The 17,707-nt window shown below is 35.7% G+C and overlaps 1 protein-coding gene and 1 long non-coding RNA gene across 12 annotated transcripts in view; one reads left to right on the top strand and one right to left on the bottom strand.

Annotated features, from left to right (window-relative positions):
• Window positions 1–17,707, top strand: part of LOC129724776 (uncharacterized) — a 366,266-nt gene that overhangs the window by 213,644 nt on the left and 134,915 nt on the right. The window lies entirely within an intron of this gene.
• Window positions 11,833–13,686, bottom strand: LOC129724780 (uncharacterized). Of its 3 annotated transcripts, none has more exons than XR_008727963.1 (5): window positions 13,558–13,686; window positions 13,381–13,497; window positions 13,157–13,259; window positions 13,016–13,098; window positions 11,833–12,170 (listed from the first exon to the last, which is right to left on the bottom strand). It is a non-coding gene; the product is annotated as an uncharacterized LOC129724780 (long non-coding RNA). The 3 variants fall into 3 exon arrangements; XR_008727962.1 differs by having other exon boundaries at window positions 11,833–12,120; XR_008727961.1 differs by lacking the exon at window positions 11,833–12,170 and having other exon boundaries at window positions 12,677–13,098; window positions 13,558–13,685.

The raw sequence follows: 17,707 nt of genomic DNA, 5'->3' as shown, positions 1-17,707 counted from the left end.
AATGTTCTCGCAAAATGGGAGAGAGTAGTGGTAGATCATGTTGTGGTAATCTAGTTTAGGTTTAAAATTGAGCTGTGATTTGTTGGATTGCTACAGTCAGGTTTTAAAAGGAAGTTTGAACAACAAATGAAGTATTATAAAAATTGCTTTGTCCGCCATTACTGATTTTTCTTTCGCGTACCCCCTGAAGGCTCTCGCGTACCCCAGGTTGAGAACCGCTGCTGTAAGGGGAATGAGCTCGAAAAACATATGAAACGGTTTGCTTCATGTTCAATAGGGGCCGTCCACATTCCACGTGGACAGTTCTGGGAGAGGGGAGGGGATGTAATGTCCACGGTCCATACACAATTTTTAGAATTTATATGAACTGGGCTGTCATGTTCGAACGAACAAAATATATGTGCAAGAATGAGGTGTCGTGTGCAACGCAAGTCAGCTTCGTTACCTAGTGTGAGCTGTATGTAAGCTCTCATTAATTTATTCATGAGGCTGTTAGAGTGAACAGAGATCACAGTCGTCAGTATAGTGTCGCACCGCAGTCATTTTCCGAAGCTTGGTAAAAACACGATAATTTGTTTAGTTTGGATTTTATTTTTTCATGTGGGAAAAATGACTGAGACCATGCATTAAATCACGAATTCATAAAAAAGTATGGATACAATAAAAAAGACTGATCAATTTTGAAGACAAACTGATATTTATTTTCACTGTTAAAAACTCTCCCAGCTCGATTTTTTTAGTCTTTTCAAAAAAAAACGAGATAATACCAGATCACGACGTTTTTTTTATTTCTAAGATATGTGGCATCAAAAATAATGTTTCTTTTTCTGCATTTAATGAATTATTTACTACCTGTGCATATTTTTATCGCCAAAAAAGTTAAACTCCAATTGCTCTTGATCAAATCAAATTTCGCACCGGGCCTTTTTTCAAGAAGACGGAATTTTACTACTAAACGAAATTGAAACGTCATTTTTTCCCATACATCCTATATGCGCCATAAGGAGCATATTCATAGACAAAAAGCGAAAGCAACGATTCATATCGTGTTTGTTTATATCAGATAACAAATCAGACGAATTTCCAATAATTTTCTTTATACAAAATTCTACCTGGATCCCGGGGTTCGAAAGAAAATTTCCCAGGAATCGGGAACCTCAGAAAGGACGCGCTAGTGAAAATATATTCATTTGCCGAAAAATGTATTCCATTTTTCAAATGCAAAATAACATGTCTGAAAACACTTCCGCTGAATATATATTTGTTTTGAAATTTCTTCACTAATTTTCTTCAAAAATTTTGTGTTGGTTTATGTCTTAGAACTATGTATCCATTGCCGTAATGAAACGAACATACGAAAAATGACACTTTTGCCAAAAAAGGGTGAATCCCATGGAGCATAGTGACATTATGTTAACAATTCATTAAGGTGAAACTGGAGAAACATGGAATGGCTCATGCTCTTGTATAATGGCTGAGGTGCTATTTGGTAAAACGTACACTGTACGTAAAGATTGGATCACAGCATTCTGCTCATTTTTCGAATGTATCGGGTGTTCCACAGGGCAGTAATTCAAGACCACTGCTCTTTGCGTTGAACATAAATGACGCATCTCTAATGTTGCCCGAAAATTGCCGAAGGTTTTCTTGCAGACGATGTCCAGTTAATCAAGATAATAAGAAATACTGCAAGCTGTCTCGAACTTCAGTAACTAGTCGACGTTTTTTCAAAGTGATGCTCCAATAACCTGTCGACAGTTAGTATCCAGAAATGCTCTAGAAATGATCCGCTTTACCAACCAGGGTGGATTCAGCCCTGTTCTTCAGGCCACACTCAATTGAGATCATAACAAACGCGAACCAACAACTCGGTTTATTTTCGAGATAGCCTCAGATTTTCATGATCCACTATACCTTCGATCATAATACTATTCACTGATGCGATCTGTTCTTGAAACAAACTCCGTATTGTGGTTTTTATTCAACACAAACTGGATTGCAAGAATTGAATCCGTGCAAAGGAAAGTTTTACGGTACGCTGTCCGTTGCGAGACCCGCAGCAGCTTTTAACTGTCATTTTTGAATTGGATGAAACTTTGCACAAATGTGCCTATACAATATAGATGTTGTTTTGTGCTATTAGTATTTTTTTTTTTGAATCACGACTAATTTTTAAAATCTAATTTGACCATCCAAAAATGTAAACTGTAAAAAATATTTTTAGGGAGAAAACGAGAAAAAAATGAAATAATTATCACAAGTTCAATACTCCCAAAGTTAGATTTCCCGTTAGCATATAAAACTGTGTGACTACAAAACAAAAATTTGGGGGAGTTCGTAGCTTCAAGGTTTCCACTTTCACAAGCGAATGGTCATCATACTAGAATCAGACCGCTTGGCATCAGAGGGACTTTCACGCATGGATTTATTCTTAGCATTTCGTAACAGTCGTCATAGTCGTTAAATTCGGTCTCTGACAACAACGATTGTAACATTTTCTTTCATCCTTCTCTAGCCGACCGTAAGAACGTAGCCGGCGCCGTTATCGATCTATACAAAGCGAAAACTAGTGAATTGTACATTGATGATGGTAAAATAAATTCCAAACTTGGCTTCATGTGTTTCTTTGTGCAACTTCCCTAGCTCAGATCCATCACGAAGGAGCGACTACGATTGTGCGGTAGTTCAAGCTCAAGCTCTAATATTAACTCCAGATTCGAAAAAAAAACAGATTTAAAATCAAATTAAAACAGTAAAACCAACTCATTACGAACACTATTGAAATCGAATAAATAGTGATTAGCATAGTGATTTGTATCGAGATTATTTTTAGCAGAAAGTCCTGCGAATGAATTTTCGATACAAACGGAATTTTAATCTTGAAGTTGTCTGACACTGACGTTGTTTTTGGACTAGTTTCGACAAGTAAATAAAAACCTAAATTAATCCACCCAGCGGTCAGACCCAGCCTTTCTCATTCAATTTTTTATTTGTAAAAATAGATTTACATGAACGCTTCAATCCAATAAATGTATATTCACTCTTTAGGTTCTAAAATATTGATGTTGTAATCTTTACATATAAAAATGCAGTCAAGTCTGTCTGTCTGTCTGATCCATATAGGCTCGAAAACTACCAACCGATCGACGTGAAAATTTGTATGTAGGGGTTTTTGGTGCCGATAAAGGTTCCTATGATAGTTTGAGATCCCTCCCTCTTCTGGAAGGGAGGAGTCCCATACAAATGAAACATAAATTTCTGCACAACTCAAGAACAAACCAAGCAAATGAAACCGAATTTGGCATGTGGATGTTTTAAGGGGTAACTAATGTGTCCATAATAGTTGGGTGAAACACAAATTTGTGCACATCTCGAGAACTAATCAACCAAATGGAACAAAATTTGGCAGGTAAATGTTTTTAGTGGTAACAAATATGTACATAATGGTTTGACACCTGACTCCCTCTTCTATAAGAGAGGTATCCCATGGAAATGAAACACAAATTTCGCACAGCTCAAGAACCAATCAAGAAAATACAACCAAATTTGGTATGTGAATGTTATTAGAGGTAACAAATATGTCCATAATGGTTTACGCCCCTCCCTCTTCTGGAAGTACATGTTTCTTCACAAATTTCTGCACATCTCGCGAACTAATCAACTAAATGGAACCATATTGGCAGGTGAATGTTTTTAGTGGTAACAGATATGTTCCATAATAAACCTCAGACAACATTTTGGATTGTTAGATGGCAACTTCCGGTTTCTGGAAAACAGCTAAAAATGGCCGATTTCCACCCAATATAATAATATCCGGATCTAGAATAATACACAGGAGCTAAAATCGACCACAGATAGCATTTTAAATTCTAAGATGGCGACTTCCGGTTTCTGAAAACAGCTGAAAATGACCAAATACCACCCAATTTTAGTTTTTCTTTAACCAGTATGCCGTTCAAAATCCAGAAATTGTCTCCAAATACCATTATGAAATCCTAAATGGCGACTTCCGGTGTCGGAAAAACAGCGGCAAATGACCAAATACCACCCAATATGGGTATTTCCGGAACCGTAATGATGCACTGGAGCCACAAATCGACTTCAGACAACATTTTGATTTGTAAGATGGCAACTTCCGGTTTCTGGAAAACAGCCTGAAATGGACGATTCCCATTAAATATTAGTATTTCTGGAACCAGAAAGATGCACAGAAGCCAATAATTGATCACAGACACAATCTTGAATTTTGAGATGGTGACTTCCGGTGTCTGGCAAACAGCCGGAAATGACCAAATACCATTCAATATGAATGTTTTCGGAACCAGAATTACGCCCAGATGACAGAAATTGATTTCACAGGCAATTTTAAAGTCCAAAATGACGACTTTGGGCTTCTGAAAAACAGTCCAAAGTGACCAAATATCACCCAATATGAGTTTTTCTTTAACCAGTATCCTAAATACAATTTTGAAATCTAAGATGGCGACTACCGGTTCGTGAAAAACAGCCTAAAATAAACAAATACTATCCAATATGAGTTTCTCTGGAACCAGAATGATGCAAGGAGCTAATAATTGACCTCAGGCACCATTTTGAATCGCTAAATGGCAACTTATAGGCAACAGTCGGAAATGACCGAATAATACTCAATATGGATATATTCGTAAACGTGATGATGCATAGAAACCAAACATTGACCCTGGACACCATTTTGAATTTAAAGACGACCACTTTTAGTTTCTGGAAAATAACCAAAAATACCTCCCAATATGGGTAATGCCGGTGTCAGGATGATGCCAGAAAGTCTGCTGAAAATGACCGAATACCACCCAATATGAATATATTCAGAATTAAGGCGATGTACAGAAGCCAAAAGTTGAGGATATTGTCATTTTGATAAAACCAATCATTTCAAACGGTTTGTTATTTGACTTTGATCATATCGTCCCCTTAATGCTAGAACTAGAAAACTCGAAAATTGACGTGTCGAGAAAAACGAGTTTGCAAATTTGACCTATTATGGTGGTGACGATTCAAATGTTATTATTAAAGGATCAGTTTTTTTCACAGTGCGTCTTGAACTGTCCTACAGATCAGACGTTTTTTCGGTTGCTTGTGGACTGGTCTTTGACTGCCTATAGCTTCAAAGTTTGTGTATTGTCAGTGTGTCTTTTAAAGACTACCTGAAAGTTATTTCCCATCAGTCTTTCTCAAGACTACCTACTTTTGAATTTAACATTTGTTTTAACTTTTTTCGTATCACCTGAAATGGCTGGACGGAAAAAGAAGCCTCGCATCGCTGCGGGGAGGAAAAGAGAGGCATCTCTTTCTGACACTACGAGTGTCTGTAGTGACAATCCTTTTGATATTTTGCCTGAGCAAGAAGCTGGTGAAATGGAAGTTATTAATAATGAAACTATACAAAATATAAAATCTTTAAAAAAGGAGAAAGTTCCACCTATTGTGGTAACTATTTCTTCTGAATTTAATATATTCAAAAAGGAACTTTCAACGTTTGTTTCTGACGTTAAAGTTACCTATCAAATTGGCCGTAGAGGTGAATGCCGCTTATTAGCCGACTCAGTAAAGGGTCGTGATCGTCTTGTTCAGTATTTAACTGACAAGATGTACAAATTTTTTACATATGACACCAAGAACGCCAAGCCGTTCAAGGTTGTCTTGAAAGGTCTCACCAACGATCAAACCGTTGATGAGATCAAACTTACTTTAACAGAATTACTTGGCATAGCCCCTACCCAAGTAACTCTAATGAAACAAAAATCACGAGGCGAAAACAGTCAGAGAACTGGAATTTCCCTTGTTAATTATTTAATTCATTTTAACCGCAATGAGGTTAACAACTTAAAATTTTTTGAAAAAGCACATGCTTTGTATAATGTGCGTGTAAAGTGGGAAATTTATAGGAAGTATGGAGGAGGTGAAAAGCATATCACCCAATGCCGTACTTGCCAACGTTATGGCCATGGTTCCAAATTCTGTAACATGGACCAAAAGTGTCTTAATTGTGGAGACTCTTCTCAAAAAAAGGACACATGTCCTGTGAAAGAGAGTAAAAATTTTCGCTGTGCGAATTGTAACGGCAACCATATGTCAAATTTTTATCAATGCCCAGTCCGTTTAGCAATTGTTAGGGCAAGGCAAGGTAAACAAAATTCAATTTCTCAATTAAAACCAACTTCAAAACAAATTTCTCCAAGCGTACCAGTGACGCATAGTTTACCTACTCCTTTGCATACCCGTTTAACTTATGCACAGGTTACAGGTAGTTCGAACATTATACCGCCTAGTGTTGGTAGTTCGAAAATGACCGTTAATATGGGTAAGCAAAACACGCTAGAAAATAATTGTACACCTATTACTCCAGCTAATATTGCTGCCGACAATATTTTTTCTAATGTCAACTGCCTGGGGCCTATTACGGCAGGTAAACTTTCTATTTTGCAACAGGCAATGTTCGATCTTATGAACGCCATGTTGCAGGCAAAATCAATGTTTGAAGCCATTCGAATAGGCACAAATTTTACTATTAAAATTGTTTCTAAATTAAAATTTAGCAATGATTTTAAATAAAACAATTAAAATATTAAATTGGAATGCTCGCTCATTGAAGGCCAATGAGAATGAGCTTTTTAATTTTTTAACAGTAAATAATGTGCATATTGCAATTATTACTGAAACATTTTTGAAGCCTAACATAAAATTAAAATATGATCCCAATTACGTGGTTCATAGATATGATAGGATTCAGGGTTCCGGCGGTGGAGTTGCAATTGTTATTCATCGCCGAATTAAACATCGTGCTCTTCCCCATCTTGAGACGAAAGTTATTGAAACTTTGGGAATTGAAGTTCAAACTGAACTTGGGATTTTATTTATTGCCGCAGCATATTTACCATTTCAATGCACACGCGAGCTCAAAAATTATTTTAAAGGTGATTTACAAAAACTCACCAGAAATCGTTCGAAATTTTTCATAATCGGCGATTTTAACGCTAAACATCGTTCATGGAATAATTCTCAAAGTAATTCCAATGGCAAAATTTTATTCAATGATTGTTCTTCAGGATACTATTCTATTTTGTCTCCGAATAGTCCTACATGCTTTTCTTCTGTAAGAAACCCTTCAACAATTGATTTGGTGCTAACAGATCAAAGTCATGTATGTAGTGATTTGATCACACATGCTGACTTTGATTCTGACCATCTTCCAATAACTTTTTCTTTATCACATGAATCAGTTTTAAACCCTATGAGCTCTGTTTTTAATTATAACAAGGCTAATTGGGAAAGATACAAAACTATATTGAGAGAAATTTCAATAATGAGCTTGATTTGCAAAACGAAGCGAATATTGATTCCGCTTTGGAAGCATTAAAATGTGCAATTGTTGATGCCAGGAATTATTCTGTTCCAAAGGCTCAAGTGAAATTTGATTCATCAATAATTGACGAAAATCTCCAACTTCTAATTCGTTTGAATGTCCGCAGACGTCAATATCAACGTTCTCGTGACCATGTTTTTAAAACTATTTATAAAGATTTACAGAAAGAGATTAAACATAGATTTACTCTTCTGAGAAATCTTAATTTTGAGACTAAAGTTGAAAAATTGAAACCATATTCCATTTTGGAAGCTGTCGAAGATTCTTAAGAAACCTTCAAAGCCTATTCCAGTTTTAAAAGATGGTGAACGTTTTCTTGTATCCAACGAACAAAAGGCTCAAAGACATGCTCAGCAATTTGAGAGTGTTCATAACTCAAATTTGAATTTTGTGAGTCCAATTGAAGTCACACGTCAATTGGATTTAATTTCTTCCCAGAATTTTTTACCTGCAGAAATAATTGAAACTAACTTGAAAGAGATTAAATCAATTATTAAAAATTTCAAAAATATGAAAGCACCTGGTGACGATGGAATCTTTAATATACTAATCAAACATCTCCCTGAGAGCACAATGGAATTTTTAGTGAAAATTTTCAACTGCTGCTTCAAAATTGCATATTTTCCCAAATTATGGAAAAATGCAAAAATTACTCCCATTTTAAAACCGGATAAGAACCCAGCTGAGGTTTCAAGTTATCGACCAATCAGTTTGCTTTCTTCAATAAGTAAACTGTTTTAGAGAATTATTCTTAACAGAATGATGTCACACATCAACGAAAATTCAATTTTTGCAAATGAACAGTTTGGATTTCGCCATGGGCATTCCACAACTCATCAATTGCTCAGAGTTACTAATATGATACGAGCTAACAAATCTGAAGGTTATTCCACTGGAGCTGCTCTTTTAGACATAGAAAAAGCATTCGACAGTGTTTGGCATAAAGGTTTGATTGCGAAATTGCAAACTTTTAATTTTCCAATTTTCCTAATCAAAATTTAAAAAAATTATCTTACTGATCGAACTCTGCAGGTTGTCTATCAGAATTCAAAATCTGATAGATTTCCTGTCAGAGCAGGTGTGCCTCAAGGTTCTGTCTTGGGCCCAGTCCTGTATAACATATTCACTTCAGATCTTCCTGATTTGCCTCCAGGATGCACAAAGTCATTGTTCTGCGATGACACAAGCATTTCCGTAAAAGGAAAAAGTCTTCGTGTCATATACAGTCGATTGCAGAAAAGTTTAGATATATTTTCTTCCTACTTGCAAAAGTGGAAAATCTCTCCCAATGCTTCTAAAACTCAAATGATAATTTTTCCGCATAAGCCTAGGGCTTCTTCCTCAAGCCAAACAATAATCACGTTGTCAAGATGAATGGGGTTATTTTAAGTTGGTCCGACAAGGTTAAGTACTTGGGACTAATTTATGATAAAAAACTTATTTTCAAAGAGCACATTGAGAGTATACAAGCCAAGTGCATCAAATATACGAGATGTTTATATCCTCTCATTAACAGGAATTCTAAACTTTGTTTAAAGAACAAACTTTTGATTTACAAACAAATTTTTAGACCAGCAATGCTTTATGCTGTACCGATCTGGTCAAGTTGCTGTTCAACAAGGAAGAAAACGCTCCAAAGGATTCAGAATAAAATTCTGAAAATGATTTTGAAGCGTCCTCCTTGGTTTGGTACACTCGAATTACATAGACTTACTGGTGTTGAACCATTAGAAGCTATGTCAAATAAAATTATTAACAATTTTCGACAAAAATCGTTGCAATCCTCAATTGCTACGGTAAGCTCTCTTTATAGCCAATAAGTTAGCAATTAAGTTAGTTGTAAGTTTACTTCCCCTTTTCTGACAAGTAGGTTTAAATCCCTACGAATGATAAGTCCTAATTGCGAAAGCAAACAAATCCTAACAATTAAAATTACAAATTTCTAACAGTGTTGAGAAGTCACCATTTGTGATTGGACACACATACTCATTATTTAAATATATTTATCATAAATACTTAAGCTACTAACAAATCCCCCCTTAAAAAAAAAAAAAAAAGGATCAGTTTTTATGAAACGCATTCATATCGTTTCAGGCCCATTAAAGCATCGAAAAGATTAGCAAATAGCCGAGTTATTTAGTTTTATTACAAAATACATTTGTTTTTCGTTGAGATATCTAGTTTTTTATTTGATGAATAATACTTTTTCTTGTAATCGTGTTTCAACGAGTCTTGGATATGTTATAGAGTTCGACGCGATAAATATGATGGCATACTTAACTCAAAATTGACAAATTTCGAGTTATCTAGTTCTAGCATTAAGGGGACGATATCCTATGACCGATTCGTCGTGTATTTGCAGACTTTAAACACATTGCAAGGAATCAATGAATTTGGAACGTTCAAATAGTACGATACCACATTTAAATTATGTTGAGGCCACATATATCGATCAAAGCAGGTATAGTTTTGAATAGTCTTTGAATTTCTCTTCTTTCCATAACTTTTGAGCCACATATCAAATTGTTATGAAGTTTGTTATTTGTAAGTTTGAGAGATGACTCGTTCTTATGACACTAGTTATGTTCAAATAAGTCATGTAATCTTTGAGATAATAGACTTTCGTTGTTTTATTAACAATTTAATACATAACGGTTGCTCAAGTTCGATTATAATCAAGTGAAAAGGAAACGTATAGGGCAGCCAAACTTTGAAACCACGTGTTCAATCATAATTCATCAGTTAACCCTTAACTAGCCCGCTCATCAGATAATAATAATCAAATCGGTTGTGTAGTTTCTGAGATAATGAAGTTTCGTTATTTTCACAAGTCGGTACATTACAAATGAAGTTACAGTTCTATTACAGTAAAATTCAATAGGGTCTATTGAGGCAGCTAGACCATTCATTTGACACTAATTTTGTGGACATCGGGTCGGCCATCTCTGAGATAAGTGAGTGAGTCCAAGTAGTCTTCGGAATATGTTCCTTTGCATAGCTGGATTTCACATTTTTAAACATAACAGGCAAAGTAATACTCCGATTGCAAAACAAATCAATAGGGTCTTATGGGGCAACTAGACCTTCCATTTGACACTGATTTTATGAAAATCGGTACAGCCATCTCTGAGAAACATGAGTGAGATTAAACAGTCTTCAGAACACGTTTCTTTTCATAACTTTTGAACGACATGTTCAATCTTCATAAAATTCGAAAGTGAGGGGTTTGTTAGGTAGCCCGTTCCTTTGAGACCAATTTTGTTCAAATCGGTTGTGTAGTTTCGGAGATATTGTTGTTTCGTGATTTTCACATTTTTAAACATAACCTCTAAACTAAAAATCCGATTACAATAAAATTCAATAGGGTCTTATGGGGCAACAAGACTTTTCATTTGCAATTAATTTCATAAAAATCGGTCCAGCCATCTCTGAGAAAAGTGAGTGAGAATAAAAATCTGCACATACACACACACACACACACACACACACACACACACACACACACACACACACACACACACACACACACACACACACACATACACACACACACACATACATAAAATGCTCAGCTCGACGAGCTGAGTCGAGTGATATATGCCATTCGGCCCTATGGAGCACTTTTATACTTTCGGTTTTGCGAGTGATTGCTATACCTTTCTAGGAGAAAGGCAAAAATATGCTCTTGATTCGCTATAAAAAGCAAATTTTCCCTGTTCAAATATGTTGGTCGACAATATTTATCTCTCAAATAGTTTAAAATACTTACCAGACTAAAAGCAAGTCGATTTTACGCAACACCCAGAAGCATAGGCAAAACTCAACCAATTGAGCTAATGAAAAATCCTCCACCCACAACTATTCTCTAGCGCGCTACAGAAGCCCCTAATCGATCGCTAATGCACAAATGTTGTGTGGAGTGAAAACAAACCGACTGTTGCATTTACGCCGATTGCAGAACTAGCAGCCGAACGTTTTTCCTCTTTCGTCGCTTCATTCATCGGTGGCCCCAAAATCGGGGTCAAACGAGCTGCCAAACGAAATGTGCCGCTGCACCACCGTTTGGTTTTGATGAAATCTGTCTGCTGACGCTGTTCGGGAAAAGTCTGTTTGTCTGCTGCATGCGCTTCTGTCTTGCTGGATGCGAGCGGATGACGAAATTTTGCGCCAAACACCGGCAAACTGAAGTGATGGTGCTGATGGATTGCGCCGCAGGGTACCGGAATTGATTGTGGACGAGTTTTGAGCAACAGCTCCAGGTTTTTTTTCACTCCCGATAAAACGGTGTGATGTAATTTGCTTTCCAAAACGAGATGGATTTTTTTTTCATTTTTATTAATTGGTGCAACAAAAAATATTATTGCTTGTCAATAAATAATCAATTCGGGTTTCTAATTCAATTGTTTTGTATGATACATAAACCACTACGATTAATCATTTTTCTCAGCGATGTCATTTATTTCACAATTTAAACACTTCAACACTTAAAGGTCGAATCGGTAGAATTTTAGATTTTCCGCTTTGATTCTTCCTCACAACACGTATTTTTCAGTAACGTATTTGTTCCATTCTTGCTTGATGACGTCCAAACATTTGGTCCATTTAGTCGTCGGGTGCTTCGGTAGGCTTGGATAAAGTTTATTGAACCGTGTTTATCGAATACGAAGCTCGTCCCTGTTTATGGCTTTTTACGGGCCGTCTAGCGTAGTCCGCTTCGCCTGCAAGGCATGTCCATGTTATTGTGTAGATTCGAGAGTCCATTTTGGTGCTGAGTAAAAAGTTTCCAAATTAAATTTTGCGCTCTGCTTCGAGCAAACTCGTCGGCAAAGCGGATAAATTTGATGGAACGCAACAGAAACAAGAAATTAAATTTGCTACAAACTGGCTACCTTGAGGCCCGGCGACTGATGAACGAGTCACAGGGAAAAAAATATAGTTCACCGTAAAGTTTATGAATGAATTGGAAAATTAAATTGCAGTACAACCGCAAGCTATTGCAGTACTTCAACCAGCATCAAATTTCATTCATATTTTATCCTCGGAGCTCTGTGCACGCAAACCAATTGCAGCAAAAACTAGAGAACTCGGTTGTGGTTTCACATAATAACAGCCAACTAACACTGCCAGGTATTGTTTTCTAGCTATTACAAAAAGCTGCAGAGAATGTGCTTCGAAGTCGGTGTGCACAACTGTTGTAGTTATGTAAATGAAACCATAAATACAACAGATAAGATTCGCTAGACTGATGATAGTGAAACACTACTTCAAGATTAATTTAGTTTGTTGATTATTCACATTTGCTTTATTTTGGCCTGTTATGATATATTAAACTATGATTTTTTTTCTCTTTATTACAGGTAAGAAACATAAAGAACTATGAGAAACTTCGGATGTCCCGTCCCAAACACTTCAGCTGTAAACAGGTATTGAAGATTCCTTAGATACAGAGTGCGGCTGCCAAAATAATTACTTCAAATCTAATGTTTTTTCTCTATTATCTTTCAATCAAATAATAATGTTTTTTTATGATTATGAAAATTAATATTAGACATTCATGAACAATTCGACATGTTCAGCATTGATGTTTTACACTGTAACAGCATTAAAACTTACACAATCAGCTAAAAAAATATACTTCAATTTAGATTACAAATCAGGTTTACTGGCATGCAAGTTTCAGTTTAGTTGTTGAAATGCTAAAAAGGAAAACAAAATCATCACAAATTTTATGTGTTGTATATAATTTTGTATTACCCCACGGGGTGACAATGTTGCGTTTAGTTCTTTTGACATGTTCTTCCTTTTTCCGATCATCTTTGGGAACTGTTTCAAACCCACTACGAAGCTCTGTTGAACTCTAAATATAAATTGGTTATTATTAATGTTATTGCAATAATATCGTACAATTTCAAACGATTCTGAACTACCACTTTTATAAAATTATTATGAATCGATATAAAAACAATCAGAAATCTTACTGTGATTGGTACATTAACGTCGTCCCACGTCGATTGAGGTGAAGGTTTACCGAGCGTTCCAACGGAAAAAATAATTATCAGTGCTAGTATTGCGTATCTCCACTTCATTATTGTAGACTAAAATGCAAAACAAACTTAACAAATGTCTTGTCTATTTTGATATACCTAACCCGGTACCTTCTTGCAAACAGTTCAACTATAAATTGTTACAAATTCACTTATTTTCCAATTCACTTTCTGCTCACTACCAACCGTTAAGATGCAACTGATTTCTGCCCCAACATGATCGCCCTATAAATAGACAGAATATACATTCTTATCGCACTTTTGCCGTAACGTTATGTTTTATAAACACGCTAATCAATTCACTTAGAGCTGCGATCTAGTCTGGACAGATCCTTCATTTGATACATCGTTTCTTGATAGATTAAATCCAATACAGCCATGAAACCCTTTTTTGCAAAGATTATGATGCCGTAATTCTTCACGTTGAAAGTGTACTTGATTATAAATGCTGACAAAAATCAGTCGATCAATCTATTCATTTGTAAAAGCTGTTGATGTTTTAAAAAATCAAGGTCAACAAGGTTATCACGTTGGGGGTCAGAGAAACTGTGCTCGCTTTATCACTTTTTCAATCGTGAATGCTATTACGTAAGCTTACATACCACATTTTAGAGTCTCAATAAAAAAGTAATTTGATTCAATTATTATTTCGATGAAGAAGAAAATTTATGTTCTGTGGGATGGTCACAACCGTTTGAAAATAAAAGTTGCGGATTCAATAATAATAATAATTCTTTATTCAGTATCAGAGATAGGATTTGCTATATTCCCGGGAATTGATTTACCGGGAAACGGGAATTAAAAATCTCATTTCCCGGGAATTCCCGGGAATCGGGAATGGGAAAAAAATTCTTAGCAAAAATGAGATTTCAAATAAGTTTTATTAATAAAAGGTATCAAAAATCAATTGCGACAATTGCGGGGGCTAGGCTCTACGATCCTACTGATACTTACAGTCTCTCCCGAGCCGAGACTCGAACCTACGGCTACTGGCTTGTTAGTCCAGCATCGTACCTCGAGGCCAGCTGGGTTAAGTCCAAATAATGTAATTTGCTTCTGTAAAACTTTGCTCAACTCCACTGAATCACCGCTGGAGTTTGATTTCTAGAATACTTACTTATATTTCATTAGAAACTGGAGTGTAATACTTTCAGTTTGTTGAAGACTGAGCTGAGTGTTAGGCAGGCATTAAGCGAGGCTATGTTAGGTACTGAATTTTCAGGGCAAAATGTGTCTTCGGGCTAATATATACGCTATACTATAACACTAAAGTAAATATTTGCTCCAAACTCTTTTTGCTTAAACAGTAGCAAAGCATTTTTATAAAATATATTTGCTATGTCATTTCGCGATGCAAATTATGTTCAAATAAACTGCGTAGCAAATCTAGTTTTCCAAATATGTAAAGCAGCAGGCTGCAAAAAGTGCTTTCCAATTTAAACTTTATAATAAGATCTTAGATGGTGACCTGGTGAGACACTTAGAGATCCTCGAGGAATTCAGACTGATTTTCGATGTTAAAACAATAGAAGATTGGATGTCAACGAAGACAAACTATGACCCCAAGTAACACATGCAACATATTTTACGAAAAAAATGAATGGAAAAAGTTATAAATAAGTCATAAATAAGTTACAGGGAAAACATTGGGTTTTAATTCACTCACATTGATGTTTTAAATCGGAATGATGTTTTGAATCGAAATAACAAGTTGAAGTTGTAAATACATTACGAATTGCTGTAAAAACTGATTTATAACATGTTTATAACTAGTTTTTTTTTCTTGAGAATGCAAGAGAGACAACAGTGGTGAATATGTGTTTGACAGCAAAACGTATAGTGGAGACAAAATTGAAAAATGGCCGCAAAAGTTGTAGTTCAGTTTTAAATCAGTTTTTTTTTTATTCTCGCTTATTTTCCGTCGGTCTAGTTCCGCCACTGTTGTGGTCAATCACCGACGCCCAGGGAGGCGACTCCACACCCAGGACCCTAACTCACGACCCGTTTATTAACGGACCGGCGCCAACGGCTTTACTTCCTCATGCGATGGAAGGCGTAATCCCAGAGATTTTTCGCCTCAGAAAATCTCCCGGTGTCGGCTAGGATTGAATCTAGACCAGTTGGGTTGGTTGTGAGTGGATCACGCCACCTCACAACCATCGACACCTATGTCGGCGGTGGGATTCGAACCCAGGCGTCGAGCGTGGTTGGCGGAGACGTTACCAACCACACTAGGCCCCCGCTAAAAATGGAGAAGTGAAAATGTGATTTTATGGTGTGAACTATTTCTTCTTCATCAAATACAGTGCAGATCAAAAATACTGTTATAATATTCAAAATTATATAAAATATTTAAACACCCAGGGAATTTATGTTTGATTAAACATAAATAATAAATTGGACAGTAAATTATAATCAATAAATTTATCATTCAATTTACTTAAAACAAGAAAATCGTTTGATTTGATCGGCCATGATTTGTTTCAATTCTCTTTTTTGTCTTGCTCAACGATCTTCGGTTTTATTATTATTATTTTGATCATCGTTAATAACCTCAGATCAATGTTTGAATATTTCTGTTTTACTTAAATTTCAAAATATATTACTTAATGCGTGGTTTAGTTAGGAGAATTTTTGTATTATTTTCTCTACTACAATAATCAAGATGGTGACGGCGTTTTTTTTATAGATTGTAGTAGCTTTATATAGCCTTGCTTAATTGGTTTCACGAATCCATCTCCAAATTGTGGCAGAAATTACTCCTCGCTTGGTTTGCTAAAAGAGTAAGAAAGTTTAAATAATTAGTATATAGTGCATGACATCTTAGTTCACCTTGATGTTTCAATGTACATTTTTTTCAATTATTTTGCGATATTTTTACCGAAATAAACTTCATAGATAGTGGTCATAGAACGGACAAAATCTTTGGCCAATCGGTGTACCCATTCAACGAATGCTAATAATCAACATGGCTGCCTCGTTAGCGCAAGCGGCGTGCTAAAATAATATTCAACACCATTTTTCTGTGCTAAAGGCACGTTTCATAATATAATCCTATCGAAAATATATACCTGAGGCTCATTTCCTCTAGAGTTCATCTGTTACTTTTTTTCTTTATTTCAAATTTAAAAAAAAAAAGATATTGATTACTATCATATTGTGGTATTTTCGAAGCGCGTAAATTTTAACGAAGTACAAGGCAAATATTCACGACAAATCTGAAATCACTATACCAACACCCTATTCTATCAATGAATTGTCTTGATAATTTCTCAAATGAAGAGCCATGATTATTTTCATGGGGCATCTGTTTTGTATGTATTAGAAACAATCATCAGCGAGTGAAATTTCAACTCATTTGTGCAATTTGTTTATGACCTATTAATAACAGGCCACCATTTGTTGGTACTGGAAATGTAAGAGTGGTGGTTATAGTCGTTATAAAGTTGTTTTATATAAGTCGTGTGAACAACTCATTTGAAGTTGAATATATGTTTTATATTGACTCCGCCCCTTGCGCTTTTTGAGTTGTTAACAAGCTGTATATAAGTTTATACGTTATTGTTATTGTGACGAGATTTGTTATATATCAATTACCTAAACTTATTAAAGACTAACCGTGTTACTTGGGACATTCCCTTCAAACCAGTTAAATCAAGCCGCTGTGAATGGGAGCCGTGTCCGCGTCCAGGTTCTGTTGTGTTTTACACCGATGGAATAAAAATGGGTGAAAATACTGGAGCTGGGGTGTTTGGCCCTGGAATCAGTAGAGCTATACCAAAAGGCCAATGGATTTGCTGAATAAGACTGCAAATATTTTTGGCAAATAATTGAAGCAAATAATTGTATATTATACGGCAAGCAGATATTGACCGTAATTTCACTTAAAAGCTGCACGACATGAGTTTCGTGTTTTGATAGTATATTAAGTTTTATTGCACAATTGTATGGAAAACTATATAAAATTTTGCGAATTTTTTCCAGGAACTCGGGAATCCCGGGATCCCGGAAGTAAATATTTCTGTACCCGGGATCCGGGAATCCCGGGAAACAGTTATTCCCGAGAAATCGTTCCCGGGATTGCAAACATTAATCATAATTATCACTTATAACAATTCATTTCCTATGCTCAATATAATGAATTCGGTATTCACCTCTCAACATTAATTTGTACTATTATTGTGTTTACAATTTTGGATTCTCATGGCAATATGATTTCAGTACAAGGAAAAAATTTTCTAGAAAAAAACCTTGATTTGAT

This window comes from Wyeomyia smithii, chromosome 2 (genome assembly GCF_029784165.1).
Source record: "Wyeomyia smithii strain HCP4-BCI-WySm-NY-G18 chromosome 2, ASM2978416v1, whole genome shotgun sequence".
In the NCBI taxonomy this organism is placed as follows: domain Eukaryota; kingdom Metazoa; phylum Arthropoda; class Insecta; order Diptera; family Culicidae; genus Wyeomyia; species Wyeomyia smithii.
The sequence above is the reverse complement of the archived record's forward strand: the minus strand, read 5'-3'. Positions and strand labels throughout refer to the sequence as shown.